Genomic DNA, 17091 nt, shown 5'->3' on the forward strand with positions numbered 1-17091 from the left:
CTGGGGGCTAGTGGGGCTGAAGGAGTGTGGGCAGGAGAGCGCTGCCACTTAGCGCCGCGGGGCCCGCTCCAGGTGTTGGCACTCCTTGCTCCTCCCCTGCAGTCCCCACCCATATCTTGGAGAACAGGTGAGCCCCGGTACCAGCTCTCAATCCCTACCCCGCCCCACTCCCCGCCTGCTCACTCTGCAGTAATGCGCCTGGAAGGTTTCATCACCCACCGCGGGCGGCGACAAAGCCCTGGGTCTCCGCACTGGAGCGCACTGTCAGCCTTATTGGAGCCTCCAGGTGACATGCCTCGGGGAGGGGGGCACAGAGATGGGCGTGCAGGTCTTTCCACTACTGAGAAGCTTCCCTTTGCAGCTGCCCTCCAGTGAGGGGAATCGGGAGGCTGGGGTGGTCAAGGTGACCGAAGCGTGCTGTTTTCCCACGCATCCAGCAGACCTGAGTCAGACTGGAGGAAGGAGGGGCTGGGAAAGTGCCTTCGGAATGGATTTTCCAGAGGCTGGAAAGCCAGGAGCTGCTGTTCATAAGTCCCTGCCCAGCTCTTGAGCCCCAGGAGATGGTCACTTTGAATGTCCAAGTCTGCAGTGATGGGAACTGGCCACTCCTGCCCGTGATTCCAGTAGCAGTAATTTCCTGCAGCCTCATTCATCCTTTGTGGAAGGTGGTGGATGCTAGGACATAAAGATGGACCATCCTCACTGATTACTTTGATCAGTCAGCTTAGCTTCTATGAAAAGAAGTTTATGAAAAACCACTTCCTGTAGATCCTGAAAAACAAAACAAAGGAACAGCAGCAGCATTCTGGTCTGTCCTAACATTTTAAGGCTGCAGATTTCCTGGGTGTCAAATGGTCATTTGTCCTGAGTCTTAACTTTATAGCTAGGTAGATGTTCTTTCCCCGTGGTCTCTTCCATGAACAATATTGGCACCTGTTTTTCTTGAGACACAGAAATGGGAACGTCAAGGTGGCAGAGGCAAACCCACCTCCACCAGTTGTAGATGCAGCAACTCAGTAGGTAGATGGTGGTCCCTGCCTCCCCATCATCTGTGAGGTCCCAGACCTGCCTTCAGAGGATCTACATAATTTAAAAAGTCATCTTGAGGCTTTTCCTCCTACTTTCAAGGGACTCTTTGTGATTCCTGTCTGAGCCAACTGCTCCTTTCTAAGGAAAAGAACCCATATAGTAGATTCCAGGTGTTATAAGCATACATAGGTACTGCTTAAAGGTTTACGTTTGGACCACTTAGCCAAGGCCAGAGCATCCAGACAAGGGTGCTCTTCTAGTGTATCCCCCATGGATCTGAGAATTCTGCAGAATCTCTGGGAGATTCGTTGGGACCATCCTCCAGGCTGCAGGCCCAGGACAGAAGTTGAGCTGGGCATAGACTGTGACATGGACTGATGCTTTTGTTGTGCCCCCTTCTCTCCTGAGAATTCCTTTAGCTCTGTTACTCAGGCTATGTTTGGCAGGCTGGCCAATGAATGGAAAGGGTTAGGAATAGCAGATTACTGTATATATACTTGTATACTGTACAAGGCTAACATGAATTGAGCACAGACACTGCTCCATACATCAAGCTCAAAACTTTGGTGTCTCTCCATAGAGGAGTAAGGACAGATCAGCCAGTGCTGCCCTGGGATTCAGTGGTGCCTGTGATTGGCCCTCCTTTTTAGCTTAAGACATGAAATTACAGAGACAGACCTGGTCTGCCTGTGACATTCAGGATTGAGGCATAAGACAGTTACCTTCAGTCATGCCCAAGAGGGAAGGTTTGGGGGAGGTGTTTGGGTTGAAAGGTGGAGGAGGACATTTGCAAGTGGAGGCAAGGGAGAGGCTATCCCTGTAGAAGCAAAGCATGGAGGAGACAGGATGCTGTGGGCCCTGTGTCAGGAATGAGGTTATCTAGTTTGGTGCGGAATAGGGAAACCAAGCTGGTGTGATGGCTGAGCATGTGGTAAGCCTGGGGCTGTGGTGCCAAATCTGTACTCATTGTGGAAGATCGCATCCTGACAGCTATCTAAGGATCCAACCATAGGATGCTCTTTGACTGGATTCTTTTTAGGACTCAGAAAGCTCTGTGGTGACTGCTGACATTTTGGAACAAGATGAATCAAATGGGAAAGGAATGAGTTGGATTCATGATGTGGGTTGTGACGTCCAGCAGGACAGAAAGTATGCTTGCTTTGTGAGAGCAGGTGGGGCTCTAGAGGATGGGATCCATTTGAGCCTGCCAGTGTAGTGACGCAAGTGTAGTTCAGGCTTTCTTCCAGTTCCAGAGCCTGACTGGGCAACATGGCTTAAACTAGGGAGCTCCACCCACAGCATGTCCCAGCCTATTGGGGAAGACGGTCTGGGCTTATGGCACCACCTTATGGCCAGAAGGGGTACTGTCTGACTGAACAGTGGACTCATTTCTTCTACCAGGTCAAGGGCCTGGGGCACTAGTATTGGGGGTCCCACCTTCTCAATTTCCTTAGCAAATCAACTCATACTGATTCCACAAGTTCTTACCATAACAAGCTTTAACTGCCCCATGAAGAAAATCTCTTTCAAGCATTTTTATTTTCCCTCTTTCCCCATCCTTTGTTGTCTTCCTCTCTGAACCTTCAATCTGTCCTTATCACAGATTCTGAGAATCGCCTATTGGAAGGAAAATGAGAAAAAGTTAGAGGTGAAACTGGACAAAGTGACCCTGTAAGGGCTGCAAAAGTCCCTAAAAAAGGTCCTCATCCTTCTTCCTATTACCTTCTTTCATTAAATAAGTTGCTTCATTGAAGAATTCAGGGTTGAAGGAGAGTATGTATTCAGTATTTGGGTTTACTAGTACTTCTTCAAAGTTGTTCTCTACTAATTTTCCCTGCAGAAACACAGGACTTCTTCAGAAACAATAGGAGTTAAGAAGGCTTTTTGGGTCCGCTCTGGAAGCCTACCACTCATGATATTTTTTAGCTGGGCATGGTGCTGCATGCCTTTATTCTCAGCTACTTGGAAGACTGAGACAGGATGATGACTTGAGCCCAAGAGTTCATGGCTAGCCTGGGTAATACAGGAGGAAAATGCATTCTGAGATCCCTGAACAGTCAGCTTTCAAAGTACTGGAGCACACACAGCATACTTGTGAACTGAGCATTTCCTCTGTCTCATCAGTCAGTAGTTAAACTATTCATGGATTGACCAGAATACAAATGATAAAAAGGAATTTTTTAAGTCTTAGAGAATAGGGACACTGTGTCTCTCACAGTAGATTCATTTACTGGAACATAATAAGACTGTAAACATCAGGTGTCCGCTTGTGGTCTGAGTTGTTAGTGCTTCATCCCAAAGCTTGAATAGCATCCCAGAAACCCTCTGTTTTCCTTGGGTCATAATTTTTGCTTCCTCCTTGTGTGCTGAGACAAACTCTAGGAGAAAATATCCCAAGTAAGGGGCTGCCTGGCTTCCATTGAACTAGGCGGGCCCAGAGGGCTGTGGTGCTGGGATGAGGTGGCACTGCCCCTGGTTGGCTTCGCAACTTTGGCTGAGAAGTACTAGGTTTCGAGTGGGTGAAGGAAAAGCCTTTTTTTGTGGGGTTGTTGTCCAGTGAACCTAATTTTGGAAGTCTTGGGTAAATGAACACATCTGTTAATGTGATTTAACCCCCAGTGGCCTTTGAGGATTTTTTTCCTTCCCTCCTTCCTTTCCTTTCCTTTCCTATTTTCCGTATTTTTCTTTTCTTCTCTCCCTCCTTCCCTCTCTCTCTCCTTCCTTCTATAATTAGTTACTTTTTTGTTGCTGCGATGAAACACTATGACCAAGGCCACTTATAGAAGGAAGAGTTTATTTGGCTTACGATTCCAGAGGGATAGGAGTCCATCATGGCGGGGGAGGCACGGTGGGAGAGGTGGCCAGAGCGGAATGCTGAACCCTCACATCTTCAAGCAGGCACAGAAAGCAGAGAGACACCCTGGAAAGTGGACAAAGCCACTGTGGTGGTTTGAATGAGAATGTCCCCCATAAGCTCCAAGTACTTGGATACTCGGTCTCCAGGTGGTACTGTTTGGGGAGGGCTGTGGAACCTTTAAGAGGTGTGGCCATGCTGGAGGAAGCAGTTCAGTAGGGGCAGGCTTTGAGGGCTTGCCCACATCCAGTCTGGCTTTTTCTGCTTCCCGTGCCTACTTGAAGAGTGAGCGCTCAGCTTTTTGCTCTAGCCACCTTTGCTGCCATGCCTCCCCACCATGATGGACACTTTAAAAAAATATTTTATTATTTTTATTTTATGTGTATGAGTGTATTGCTTGCATGTATGTGAGTGCACCCATGTTGTGCAATGCCTCGGAGGTCAGAAGAGGGCTTCGGATTCCCCTGCAACTGGACTTAAGGACGGTTCATAGCTACCGTGCGGGTGCTGGGAATTGAACCTGGGTTCAAGAGCAGTCAGTGCTCTTAACTGCTGAGCCATCTCTCCAGCTCCCCATGATGGACTCTTATTCCTCTGGAACCGTAAGCCAAATGAACTCTTCCTTCTATAAGTAGCCTGGGTCATGCTATTTTATCACTGCAACAGAAAAGTAAGTAATAGTATACTCTCATTGCCCACCCCCACTGTCCTGCTTCCTCCAGCATGGCCACATCTCCTAAATGTTCCATGACCCTTCACAAATAGCGCCACCAACTGGGGGGACCAAGTGTTCAAATAATTGGAGTCCATGGGGGACATTCTCATTCAAAGTACCACACTTCCTTCCTCCTTCCCCTTTCTCTTTTATTTTTTCTTTCTCTTTCATTTTGAGTAATTTCATCTGCCAAGAGTCCTATTTCTTAACATACTTTAAATTTTAGAAATCTTCCAGAATAAGTTGGGCATGCTGGCACACATCTTTGATCCCAGCACTGGGGAGGCAGAGGCAGGCGAATCTCTCTGAGATTCAAGGCCAGCCTGGTCTACATAGTGAGTTCCAGGCCAGCTGGGGCTACAGGGAGACCCTGTCTCAAAAAGAACAACAACAAAAAAAGACAGAATAAAATTAATTCCATCATATTTTATAATTAAAATTTTTTATTTGTTGAGGATTTTATACACAAGTGCTGTTACATCATTCCCCCCATCTCCCCCTCCAACTCTTAATCTCCTCACTCCCTCTCAATTATTTTTAGTACCTGGATTGCTTTGGTTGTCAACTTGACACACCTGGGAAGAGGGAACCTCAATTGGGAATTCCCTTTATCAGATTGGCCTGTGAGGCATTTTCTTGATTGTTGAGTGATGTGGGTGATGCCACCCTTAGACAGGTGGTGCTGGGTTGTAAAGAAAGCAGGCTGCACTCAGGCCAGAGGAGCAAGCCAGTGTTCCTCCATGATCTGTGCTTTAGCTCCTGCCTTCAGGTTCCTGCTTTGAGTTCTTGCCTTGACTTCCCTGAAAGATGGACTGTGCTTTGGACGTATAAGATGAAATAAACTCTTTCCTGGGACTGGAGAGATGGCTTAGTGGTTAAGAGCACTGGCTGTTCTTGCAGAAGACCAGGGTTCAGTTCCCTGCACCCACATGATAGCTAACAGCTGTCTATAACTCCAGTTCCAAGGGACCTGACACCTTCTTCTGGTTTCAGTGGGCATTGCATGGACACGGTAGACTTGCATATATGAAGCAGAACACTCATGCACATAAAATAAGAATAAAAAAAAAACACCTTTCCAAGTTGTTATGGTCAGGTATTTCATCATAGCAGTAGAAAGTAAACCATATATAAACTATATATATATATATATATAGTTTATCTCCTACAGAATCAATCCCCAACATATAGGCCAGAGAAGACATTTAGGGCTGACCACTTGTGATTGGATAACCTATCAAGGAGCTCATCCTGGAGAACACTGATTCTCCCTCAGCCACTGAGAGTTTCCTGGTAGGCTCTTTGGGAGTCTTTACAAATCTGTGGCTCTATGGCTAAATCATAGGATCTTGATCTTTAAAATTTAAAGATATATTCACTATTTTATCCTAAAGATATATTCACTATTTTATCCTAGGAATTATTTCATCATTACTCATAAATTATTACTAATTATGGTAAAAGTCTCTGAAATAGGAAGCAAGTGAACGGATGATGGAATCTTCTGGAAAGATGATGCAGCGAGGAGAAAACAGCTGCACCACTGGGTCATCCTGCAGGCCTGTGTGCTGTCACATAGGCCAAAGTCTTTCCTAATCTCTTAAGGAAGTATAAAAGAAGGCGGATGACATCATCTTTATAGTCTTGTAATGATTGCTGTTTATTTTTTTCTTGGACATGTATTTTATTTAAATCTGTTGGGGGCTCTTTTTGAGACAGGGTCTCCTTGTAGCCCCAACTGGCCTGGGACTCACTATGTAGACTAGGCTGGCATTGAACTCATCAGAGAGAGAGATCTGCTTGCCTCTGCCGCCCAAGTGCTGGGACTAAAGGCATGTGTCACCACGCCCAGCTTATTTAATTTTAGTGTTTATTTAATTGCTACCTAAATTGTACATGTTTATGGAGTGTATTATTTTGGCTTATCATGAATTAGTTGCAAGTATAGAAATTTTCATTTTATGTACGACATGGTAGAGAGGAAACTTGAGAGAGGGAAATGTAAGATTATCAGATAACTCAGATTGCTGTAAATGTCATCTTTGTACATGGATAATGATGGTGGTAAACTTGACCATGTAAGCCAAGTTCTGGGCTGTGGATCTTCCATGTAGATGAAGTTCTCAAACTTAAGAATCTATGAATAAACAATGTATTTCTTTTGAAAGATTTATTTATCTTTTATGGATATGTATGAGTGTCTGCCTATATGTATGTGTACCATGTATGTGCCTGGTACCCTTGAAGGCCAGAAGAAGGTGCTGGATCCCCTGAAACTGGAGTTGCAGATAGTTGTTAGCCACCATGTGGGTGCTGGGAACTGAACTCAGGTCCCCTGGAAGAGCAGCCAGTGCTCTTAACTGCTGAGCCATCCCTCCAGCCCCCTAAACAGTGTATTTCTGAGGATAAAAAGTGATTGCAGTATTCTCATTCACTCACTCATTCAAAGGGAATGATTTTACCATGAAATATTTTGCAACAGGAACTGGGGTGTCCTATCTTTCTAAAAGAATGCTGGCCAATGTCCTTTATAATTTCTGCAATGTTGCTTACCAAAATGTGTTAGATTATGGTTTAAAATTGATAGTAGAGAGAATCCAGTCAAAGGAGATTGCAAAGAAGTAGGTGATACAGAAATGAAGGAGAATGTCACAATGGGTCACTTTCCTGGGTGTTGACAATGCAAGAAGAAAAGTGTTTTGCAATTATGGAGCAAATAGGGTGACTGTTTTTCTCCAGAAAAAAAGCTATGAGCTGTCTAAGACTTTAGAAAGAGGGCATTTTGTGTGGAAAGCATAGGAACCAGAAGAATGATGGGCTGGAACTCAGCAGAGACCATCTTGCAATCCGAGACAGTTAGGATGGATCTGTCCCAGGTTCACACATGATACCTGGTGAGCACCTAGCTGCAGCCAGACAATGCTTCTCACTTTGGTTTGTGTACTTATAAAACCCGGAAAATGAGCCATGCAAATTTTCAGTGTATACATTATTGAATATTCTAATAAAGCTAAAAAAGTTTTACTTCCACAGATTATTCACAAAAATAAAAAGGATCCCTTGGATCTTGATGGCAGAGAAGGAGGACATCTTTTCCTTGGAGGCAAAATATTAACACACAAAAAAATGAAACTCTTTGAGCAAGTGAGGTCCCTATGTTGATGAGCAATTTTACCACCCATTCCTGACCCTTTTCCACACATGCCATCGGTACCCCATTTTTTCCATCACGACTCTCTCATCAGTCATCAGGCTGGTGACTGTGTTACAGACTGAGGTTGAGGAAGAGCTGCCATCACAGTTCTCTACCATTTCCTTCAGTGTTGCACAGCGTTTCTCAAACTCCAGGGGGGAATTGCCGCACAGCACTGAACACGTGACGTGGGGACTTTATTTTAAAGGATTGTTTGTAGGTTTAAAAATTATTTTATGTTTTTGTGATGCTAGCATGGAACCCAGGACTTTATGTATGCTAGACAGGGGCTCTGTCATTGATTTATACCTCCAGTCTCTATAGAAGTTTTATGGGTAATTTTGGCCACTCAAAATCTTCATTTTGAAGAACTTAGAACCTTACATATCCTGGCATTTAGTCACTTATTCAACAAACTCATGACTATCAGTGTTCTAGACTTGGTGCTGTGCTCTGAGCAGCAAGAACATAGTCCAAGTTTGCTGCCCTTATTGAGGTTTAATGGAGTGTAGGGGAGAGGCAGTGATTTGTCTAGCACATGTGTTAAGAATTATGATGGAGAAGCACCAGGAGGACAGTTTGAGGGATGTGTGAGAGGTGTCAAAGGTGAATATTTTTAGTTTTTATATTCATTAAAAAAATAGGAAATGAGCTAGAAAGATGGCTCAGTGGTTTTAAGAACACTGACTGATCTTGCAGAGGACCTGGGTTCGATTCCCAGAACCCACAAGGTGGCTAACAACCGTCTGTAACTTCAGTTCCAGGAGACTCTAATTCCCTCTTCTGATCTCCACAGGCTTTGCATGACATGGGTGCACTTACATACATGCAGGCCATGCATTCATGCACATAAAAAATAAAATATAAAAAATAGGAAATGATTCAGGTGTGGTGGCACAGATCTTTAATCTCAGCACTTGGGGGACAGAGGCAAGTTAATCTCTGTGAGATCAAGGCTAACTGGGTCTACATAGCAAGTTCCAGGTCATCTGGCGCTACAGGGAGACCCTGTCTCAACAAAACAAAACAAAACAAATAAAACTAGAAAATGAATCTTGAAAGATGGTTGGGAGGCATTTAGAAGATGTAAAGGAGAGAGAAAAATCCAGAAGCAGGACCATCATGTACACAGGCCCAGAGGAGCAAGGGAACAGACAGGTGGGAGAACTGGGAGGCTTTGTGTGGCTAAGAAGGATAGTATTTGAGGAGAGCACTCTAGTTGGGTCTGTATTCGTCTACAGGCACAGCCACACATTCCACATGGGTGGGGACCTGTCCTGGGAACTGTAGATTAGGCTGCTTCATTACCCTGTGCACATCACAGAGTGTGCTTACACAAGCTGATACATTGTCACTAGACAACATGATTTTATGAGTCTACTAGCATCATCCATGTGGTTCATATTAGACCACAGCATCATTAAGCAGTGCATGACTTGCTAAGAAAAGGATGGTCTGATTTTGAAGTGATTATTCATTACAAAGTTTGAGGATTATTATTAAAAAAACACAATCCAACTGGATGTCTTTTCCTTTTTAGGTTTAGTTTTCTTACTGTTTGACAGTTTCATTCATATATGTAATGAATTTCAGTCATTTTTACCTGCCTCCCTTCCCCCCTTTTCATCCCTCTTCCACTGCGGAAACCTTGCTCAACAAGTTTCCCTCCAACTGTCCTAGTCTTTTTGTGTATAGCTCACTGAGTTTGATTAGAGCTCTTTGCCTGAGTGTGATGAGTGTGTGTGTGCTACTGGTGTGTATGAGAACGAGGGCAACCTATCTGTGGCTACATCACTGAAGAAAACTACCCTTTCCACTCCCAACAACCACTGACTGCCAGAAATCCCTTAGGGAGAAGTGAGGGAGGCCTCATCGGCCTCTCCCTTGTGCATAATGAACTGTTGAGGGACCCAGTCTTGTGCAGGCTTTGTGCAGATATCCACAGCATCAGTGAGTTCATGAGTTCAATGGCTGTGTCCAGAAGGCATCTTTTGCTGTACATCTCCCTGTTCTCTGACTCTTCCATTCTTTCTGCCCTCTCTTCTGTGATGGTCCCTGAGCCTTGAAGTGGGTGATATAGATGCCCTATTTAGGACTGAGCACTCAGCCATCACTTACTCTTGGTACTTTGCACTAATTGCTGCCAACTGCAGTAAGAAGCTTTTCTGATGAAGGCTGGGCACAGCACTCACTAATCTATGGGTCTAAATATGATTATTTAGAAGATAATTTGACAACATGACTATTCGGCAAGAAAAGAGTAGTAGAGGCCTAATGACCTTCCCAGTCAAGGGCCCTTGACCAGGTTTATAGAACCAGGCATGAGTTCTGTCCTATGGAGAAGGCCTCAAATGCAAGTAGGAAGTGGTTAGTTACCCCCATAACGTCATACCACTATGGTACATCTTGGCTGGGAGATCATTATTGTATCTTTCAGAATCCACATCCGGGAAAGACTTAATGAATTTTCTCCCCTAGCAGCCTGCACAGCAGCTTCTGCACTTCCTTCTAGCCAGTGCAGAGGAAGCTTCTAGCTCACACCAGCTTGATTTCTCTACATCCTGTGACCAAAGTGTGTGATGTCCTCAGTAATAGCTTTCTACCATCAAGTTCTGGTGGGCAGCCAAGAACAACAGCAATAGCTTGTATCACTTTGGGGGCCTCTGGGAACTCTGGCCAGTAGCTCATTGGGAGGTATTCCACACCTGGCACTGGAGTTTTCATTTAACCTAGGGCTTCTGTGAGAAGCATTATCTCTCCGTAGAGGGTACCTCCATTCAAACTCACTCTGTTTCTTTTTAGTTTATATATATATATATATAATTTTAATTTTTTATGTGTATGAGTGTATTGCCTGCATGTATGTGAGTGATGGATGCTGGGAATTGAACCCAGGTCCTCTGCAAGAGCAGTCAGTGCTCTTAACCACTAATCCATCTCTCCAGCCCCAAGTTTATATATTTATAATAGGCTTATAAGATGGTAGGTTTCTATGTGACTTTTTCATGACCGTGGTTTTTAGTTTTATTTACCCATCCCTCCTCTCTCTTCTTTTTCCCTATCCCTCCCCCCTCCCTGCTTAAACTTTTCTACTCCTAATCCCCTCCTTTCATGTCCAGTTTGTTCTACTGTCTTTCTCCCTTAAAGTCTCGTCTACCCACCCACCCTCCCTCCCACCCACCCACCTACCTACCTATTGCCTCCTTTCCAACCTTCTGGCCTTTACCAGATCTTAGTGTTCCAACTAGAAATCTTTTTTTTTTAAATTTCATTTATTTTTATTTTATGTGTATGAGTGTATTGCCTGCATGTAGGTAAGTGCACCCGTGTCGTGCAATGCCCGAGGAGGACAGAAGAGGCTATCGGGTCCCCTGGACCTGGAGTTACAGACAGTTGTTAGCTGCCATGTGGGTGTCAGGATTCAAAACCGGGTCTTCTGCAAGAACAGCCAGTATTCTTAACCGCTGAACCATCTCTCCAGCCCCCCAACTAGAAGTCTTAAGTAATGAGGGGCATGTGCAGTTCCCCTTCAGGAAGTCTGAAGGATGTATGCTACTCCTGGGATAGCACATGGAGTGATGCATAGTATTTCATAGGGCTGCTGTGGGTTCAATGGGATTGTGTGTCAGAATCTCTAGCTCTGTTCTTGGCACTGGCAGGCAGGCAGACAATGGCCATTATTTTTCCCCTTGATCAGAGCAGGGGTGGGGTTGTGACCTCTGTTTGATGGTTAACTGAGTCTAAGCAAGAACTGTGCCACACCCCCAGGAGGTGGGGAGCACAGTCAGTGAGCTTCCATCTCTGTTCCCCTTGGGTCTGGTGGCCCCGTCTACATGAGGAGGTTGGATGGGTTTCCCTGGGGCAGGAACAGTGTGGACCACAGTGGACAGGTTTGCACCTGCAGGTCCCTGTGTGCAGTAGCTTACCACATTTACTTCTTTAAAACGCCTTCATGGGCTGTTGTAGTAGAAAGAGAAATCCTTCATTTGTATGTGTGTGTTGTCCAAATGGTATTTTTAAAGATTTATTTTTGTGTGTTCATAATGTTCTTGAATAATATTTCCATAAGTACGGTGTGCAAATCTGGTCGTGTATATTTTAGAGTGTGATTGTCTTGAGCAGCCTGGGATCTATGTGCCAAGCTCTTCCCTGCCTTATGTTTCCTGGGGCAATGGCTCACTGACTGGGAAAGGGCTAAACACATGCTCAACTAAGGGCAGTACCTTGTTGGTATCACCCTGTCACCACCCTCCCTTGTAGCAACTTCATTCTTTAACTGCACTCTTGGGGGCTCTGGGCCCTCTGTCTCCATCAGATCCCTTATCCAACAAATACCTGAGTCCTTTTGATGCCCTAGGCACTCACTGTGCTGACTACTGGGGGACACAGTGGGGGAGAACCAGATGGGTAGACAGCTGGTCTCTTGCAGTAATCAGGTAATAAGAAAAGGGGCAGTGTTGAAGGCCTAGGCCAGCTAGGGTGGTCAGAGGAGATCTCCCTGAACGGACGTCATTTCTACAGAAATGGCTAATGGCAGGCAGAAGGCATATCTATGAAAGCTACACCTGCTCCTGTTTCCTGTCTGCACCACATCAACAAGCAGCGTCATGTGCCTTCTGCACCTCAGGGACTGGGTCTTCTGAAGCCATGAGCCCAAATAAATCCTTCCTCCCTTAGTTGTTCAGTCAGGTGTTCTGTCACAGTGAAGGGGAAAGTACCTAGAACAGCAGGAGATTGCCCACCACCCCCTCCAGAAATGGCACCTCTGCTGTAAGGAAACAAGTCCTGCATGAGCTGGAGTCTCAGTTCTAATTCAAGTTCTTGATGGTTCCCCATTCAGAGGGAGGCTCTGGTTGGCTCAGATCCCCACTCATGCCTGTGGCTAAAGGCAGAGCTATGTGACACAAATTTGTCTGTGATAGCACACCCCGGGAATTTGTAGGCAAGATGGCAGACAGAAATTCCCTAAGAGGAATCTCACAGTAAGCAGGGCATCAAAAAGCTCTGTAAGAGGTCCATATTCAAGATGAGGAGAGAAACTTTGTTGGGCTCTGTTTCCACTCAGGGAGCCCCAGGGCTAGGATTACTGGTGAGTTCCTGGGAGGGAGAGAGAAGCCACTGTCAGAAAGGTCCAGGAGCTCAGAGGACACAGGAAAGCAGGTGACAGGTGGAGCTGCCCAGAGAGTGACCTTTGACCAATCGGCAAGGGCCTTAGCCATCCCTGTTCCTAAGCCTGGTGCTCCTGAAGGCACCGCTATGACATGCAGGCAATGGCTTCCTGGCATCTGCCCCTTACAAGGTTCTTAGGTCTGTACAAGTGTGGTCCCCTGATTGCTTTCTCTGCTATAAGAAGGTCCCCAGGTTCCTGAAGCGGCGTCTTTGGATCCAGGAATCAGGTCGGAGCCAAAAGCCTGTTTCTGGATGCTTTCCCACTCACCCAAAGCTCCAGAGTGCCCCTACCTCATCTGCCCCACCAGCTTTGTCCACCTGTACTTTTTGCCGCATCTCTAGTGGTCATCTGAGTGTGGACTTGCACTTTGCATCAGGGAGCTGTAAGCTTCCCCAGGCGAGGGCAACTTTAAGGCTCCCTTCTGTGTGACTCTTAGAGCCCAGGGCACTGCAGGCTTTCGGCAGGTAGGTGTCTATTGAATCCAATGGGTTTGCAATTTTGGTCTGTTCCATGAACAAGAAATCAAGGTGGAGCTACAGGATGGCTCTGCATTTGTGCTACTGATGTCCTGGGAGTCCAGCTGTCAGTCATTTATTACCAACTCTGTGCTTGCATTCTGCCAAGACACAGACTTGCCTCTTACTTTCCCTTAAATTGACTCTGTTTCACCTAGAAAATTGATTCTAGCAGGAGACTTTATACCATGATTGCACATGAAACCTAGCTTCTCTCTCCATAAATAGGTGATTATGTAAAAAAACCCCCAAACTCTTAAATAAAAAGCATATGTCCCCTGCCTCCTGAAACCTCCTCGGGATCCATTAAATAAATGCACACCACACTCTGGGAACTCTGATTTGTGTCCCATGAGGGTGTACATAGGAGGACCATAGTCTCTGACACTTCTGCATCCTGGCTATCCTTTCCAACTCTCACCTTGGACTTCTCTGAGGAGACAGGGTAGGTCACCAACCAGAGGGCAGAAGGGAAAGGAGGGTTTGGTCCTTCAGCTCTATTTGTTTCCTTGGGCTCCTCCTCCCAGACTTCCCCCAAAACTGCTCAACCTGAGAACAGCTGCAGAGGAGACAGGGACCAGGGAGGTGCCAGGCCTGCTGGACTGAAGCTGGCAAAGGATGAGGGAGTTTCTAGGTGCTGAGAGCTGAGCAGGCTGTCTCACAGTGAAGACCACAGGCTTGGCAGGGGACGAGGTAGCAGAGTGTCTACTGATCCTCAAGTGCTGACTGTGTGCACAAGCACCTTAGAATGTTATGGGTGATTCTTTGTGGTGTGAGATTTTTAGGGGTAGAAGGCGAGGATAACTATAAAAGATGTGTGGTTATTATTAGTGTGAAATCCCTGCCTCTCTTCCTCCCTCTCTCTCTCTTACCCCCTCCTTTCCTCTTAGCTCTTTGGATGTAACTTAATTACCAGTTTAGGTCTCAGCAGATTAAGAGATCAAATGACACAGTGGGTCATCAATAAACTTTCAAATTCCAAATCTCTTGTGTCATGGTACAGTGTAGGAGTGTTTTATAGTTAGCAGTGGCCTTGCTGTGAAACATTGGTTAAGTCTATTTTCTTCACGGTAATAAAATACCTAAGGCAAAATACTTTGTAAGGAAAAAATGTTATTTGGCTCATAGTTCTGGAGATTCAAGAGCATGATGCCAGCATCTGCTTGGCTCTGGTAAGGGCTAGCCTGGCCACGTTACAGTGTGGAAGATGGCATCATGAAGGGAGAGAGAGACAGGAAGGGTGGAAAGAATGAGAGGAAGGGATGACGAGGGAGAGAAAGAGAGGAGAGGAGTATCACATGTGAGTGAGAAGAGGAAGACTATCACATATAAGACAGAGGCTTGGTCTCTTTACCATACCCCCCCAACCCCAGAACTAATCAGGGCTTACCAGAACTACATTAATCTCCTTTTGAGGGTGGTACATCAGGGCCTGCCTCTTGTAGGCTCTATCCTACATCCCAGCTTGAACCTGCTGGATCACCTTGTTGTCTGGCAACCTGCTAGTTCCTCAGGGGCCTTTGGTTTGCTTAGCCTGAAATTTCAGCCTTGCCCTCTGGACCTCTGGCCTTGAACTCCCACAAAGACAGCTGATTTGGGACCAGTCTTTGCAGGAACGTTGTACCTGACCAAGGACATGGAGAGGCACTGGTATCAGTGAGCCAGGCTGGTTTGCTTCCAGGTGGGTCAGCCAACACCAAATAAATTCTCAGGGCCCGTATTTGCGTCCTCAGTTTATCTCCTGGTCTGATGATATCACATTATTCAGCTTCTACACTGGCATTGACTCCAGTTTGAATTCTAGCTCTGCCACTTGGCCAGAATCATCAACTTCTCTGTTACTCAGTTTCTCTCTTTGTGAAATAATGATCATGCTAGTACTTACCTCTTAGGGTAGTGTGTAATTAAGAGACCAAACATACTTTGTGTACAGCCTCTGCAGTCGTATATGGCATGAACGTTACATAGAAATATGAATTCCTGGCTCTGCCTGGGGCTGCTGGCTCCACTCTCGGTTTGCACTCAGGAGGTGCTCGAGGCTCAGAACTCTGCTTGCCTCCTGCCAGTGTTACTACTGAGCTAACCTTCTTGCCTCAGTTGGAGCCCATGTTTCCTGCATGTCTGTCAACTAATTTGCACAGACTCTTCTTACCTCCTTACTTAAAACATTTTTAATCTTTAAAAAAAATTTTTTTTTTGGTCTTTTTGAGACAGGGTCTCCCTGTAGCCCCAGCTGTCCTGGAACTCACTATGTAGACCAGGCTGGCCTTGAACTCACAGAGGTCCACCTGCCTCTGCCTCCCAAGTGCTGGGATTAAAGGCGTGCGCCACCACGCCTGGCTTAATATTTTAAAATTTTAATTGCCAACGACTTTACATATCTATAGGTGCCTTGTGGCATTTCAGTGTGTGATTCAAAGCACAATGGTGGTATCAGGGTGCTTGGCATGGTCATCATGGTGAGCGTGTATCATTTCATTGTGTTGGGAACATTTGAAATCATTTCTACAGTTATTCTGAAGGATTCAGTTAGCTCCTGTCGACTATGGCTACCTGACCAGGCTGGAGAACAGTGGAAGCGATCGTGTTCTGCAGCTGCTTCTGGCACCTGCTCTCAGCACCTGCTAACCATCTTCTCTCCACCCCACTGCCTGCTCCCTCTTAGGCTCTGGTAATGGCTATTCCACGCTCTACTTCTGGGAGAACAACTGTTCTAGATTCTATCTGTGAGAATGTGGGATGCTGGGTTCTTGGTACCATTGATTTCATTTAAGATAACATGCTTCACTTCCACCCAGGTGTCTTGAAAGACAAGATTCCACCGTTTTTATGGCTGAACACTCTTCTTGTGTATCTGTGCTGTATTTTCTAAAAAAATTATTTTTGGATTGATTGATTTATATGCATATGACTGTTTTGCCTGCATGTATGTATGTGTACCTATGTCATGCATGTAGAGGCCAGAGGGCATGGGATCCTCTGGAACTGGAACTACTATGAATCCCACTGGTCTCAGTGAGTATATCACCACTGAGGATCCAGACTCCTGTCCTGTTCTGGAGCTACAGGTTGTTTGCCACCATGTGGGTGCTGGGCACCAAACCTGGAGCAGTCAGTGCTCTTATCCGCTGAGTCACCTCTCCAGTTCCAGTGTTGCATTCTCTTTATTGGTGTATCCATAGTCAGAGGACCCTGCTATGAACAGTGCTGCACCAGGCATGGGAGTGAGCTGACCATCTGCATGCTGACTTCATCACCCTGGATGAATACCCAGAAACCTCCTCTCATTAGTCACAAGGCTCTGCCTAGTAATCCCCTCACCTTCATTGACCATGGACCTGGACTTTCTTCCTAATTCACTGCCACCCTCATCTCTGTTGGTGATTGACTCCTTGGCTTTTAGCCACATGCGTGAGCAATGCCATTTTCCTTCTGGGTATCCAGGACTTCCATTTAAACCTTCAGATCCACCCACTTTCTCTGGGGCCCTCTGCCTCTGCCCCTCTCCTTGACCACATCTCCCCAGGCCCTTGACTTGATCCTCTCTGGCTCTTTTGCACCTGGCCAAGTCCCCAGAGGCTACCTCATGTTTATCACTGGGGTCATTCCCTACCC

At 45.9% G+C, this 17091-nt stretch overlaps 1 long non-coding RNA gene across 1 annotated transcript in view; it reads left to right on the forward strand.

Moving 5' to 3' along the window:
* The window catches only part of LOC115067298, a 118877-nt gene that overhangs the window by 3544 nt on the left and 98242 nt on the right, over positions 1–17091 (forward strand). The window lies entirely within an intron of this gene.

The sequence above is a fragment of the Nannospalax galili genome, unplaced genomic scaffold, assembly GCF_000622305.1.
Source record: "Nannospalax galili isolate Female #2095 unplaced genomic scaffold, S.galili_v1.0 scaffold104, whole genome shotgun sequence".
NCBI classification, from domain to species: Eukaryota; Metazoa; Chordata; class Mammalia; order Rodentia; family Spalacidae; genus Nannospalax; species Nannospalax galili.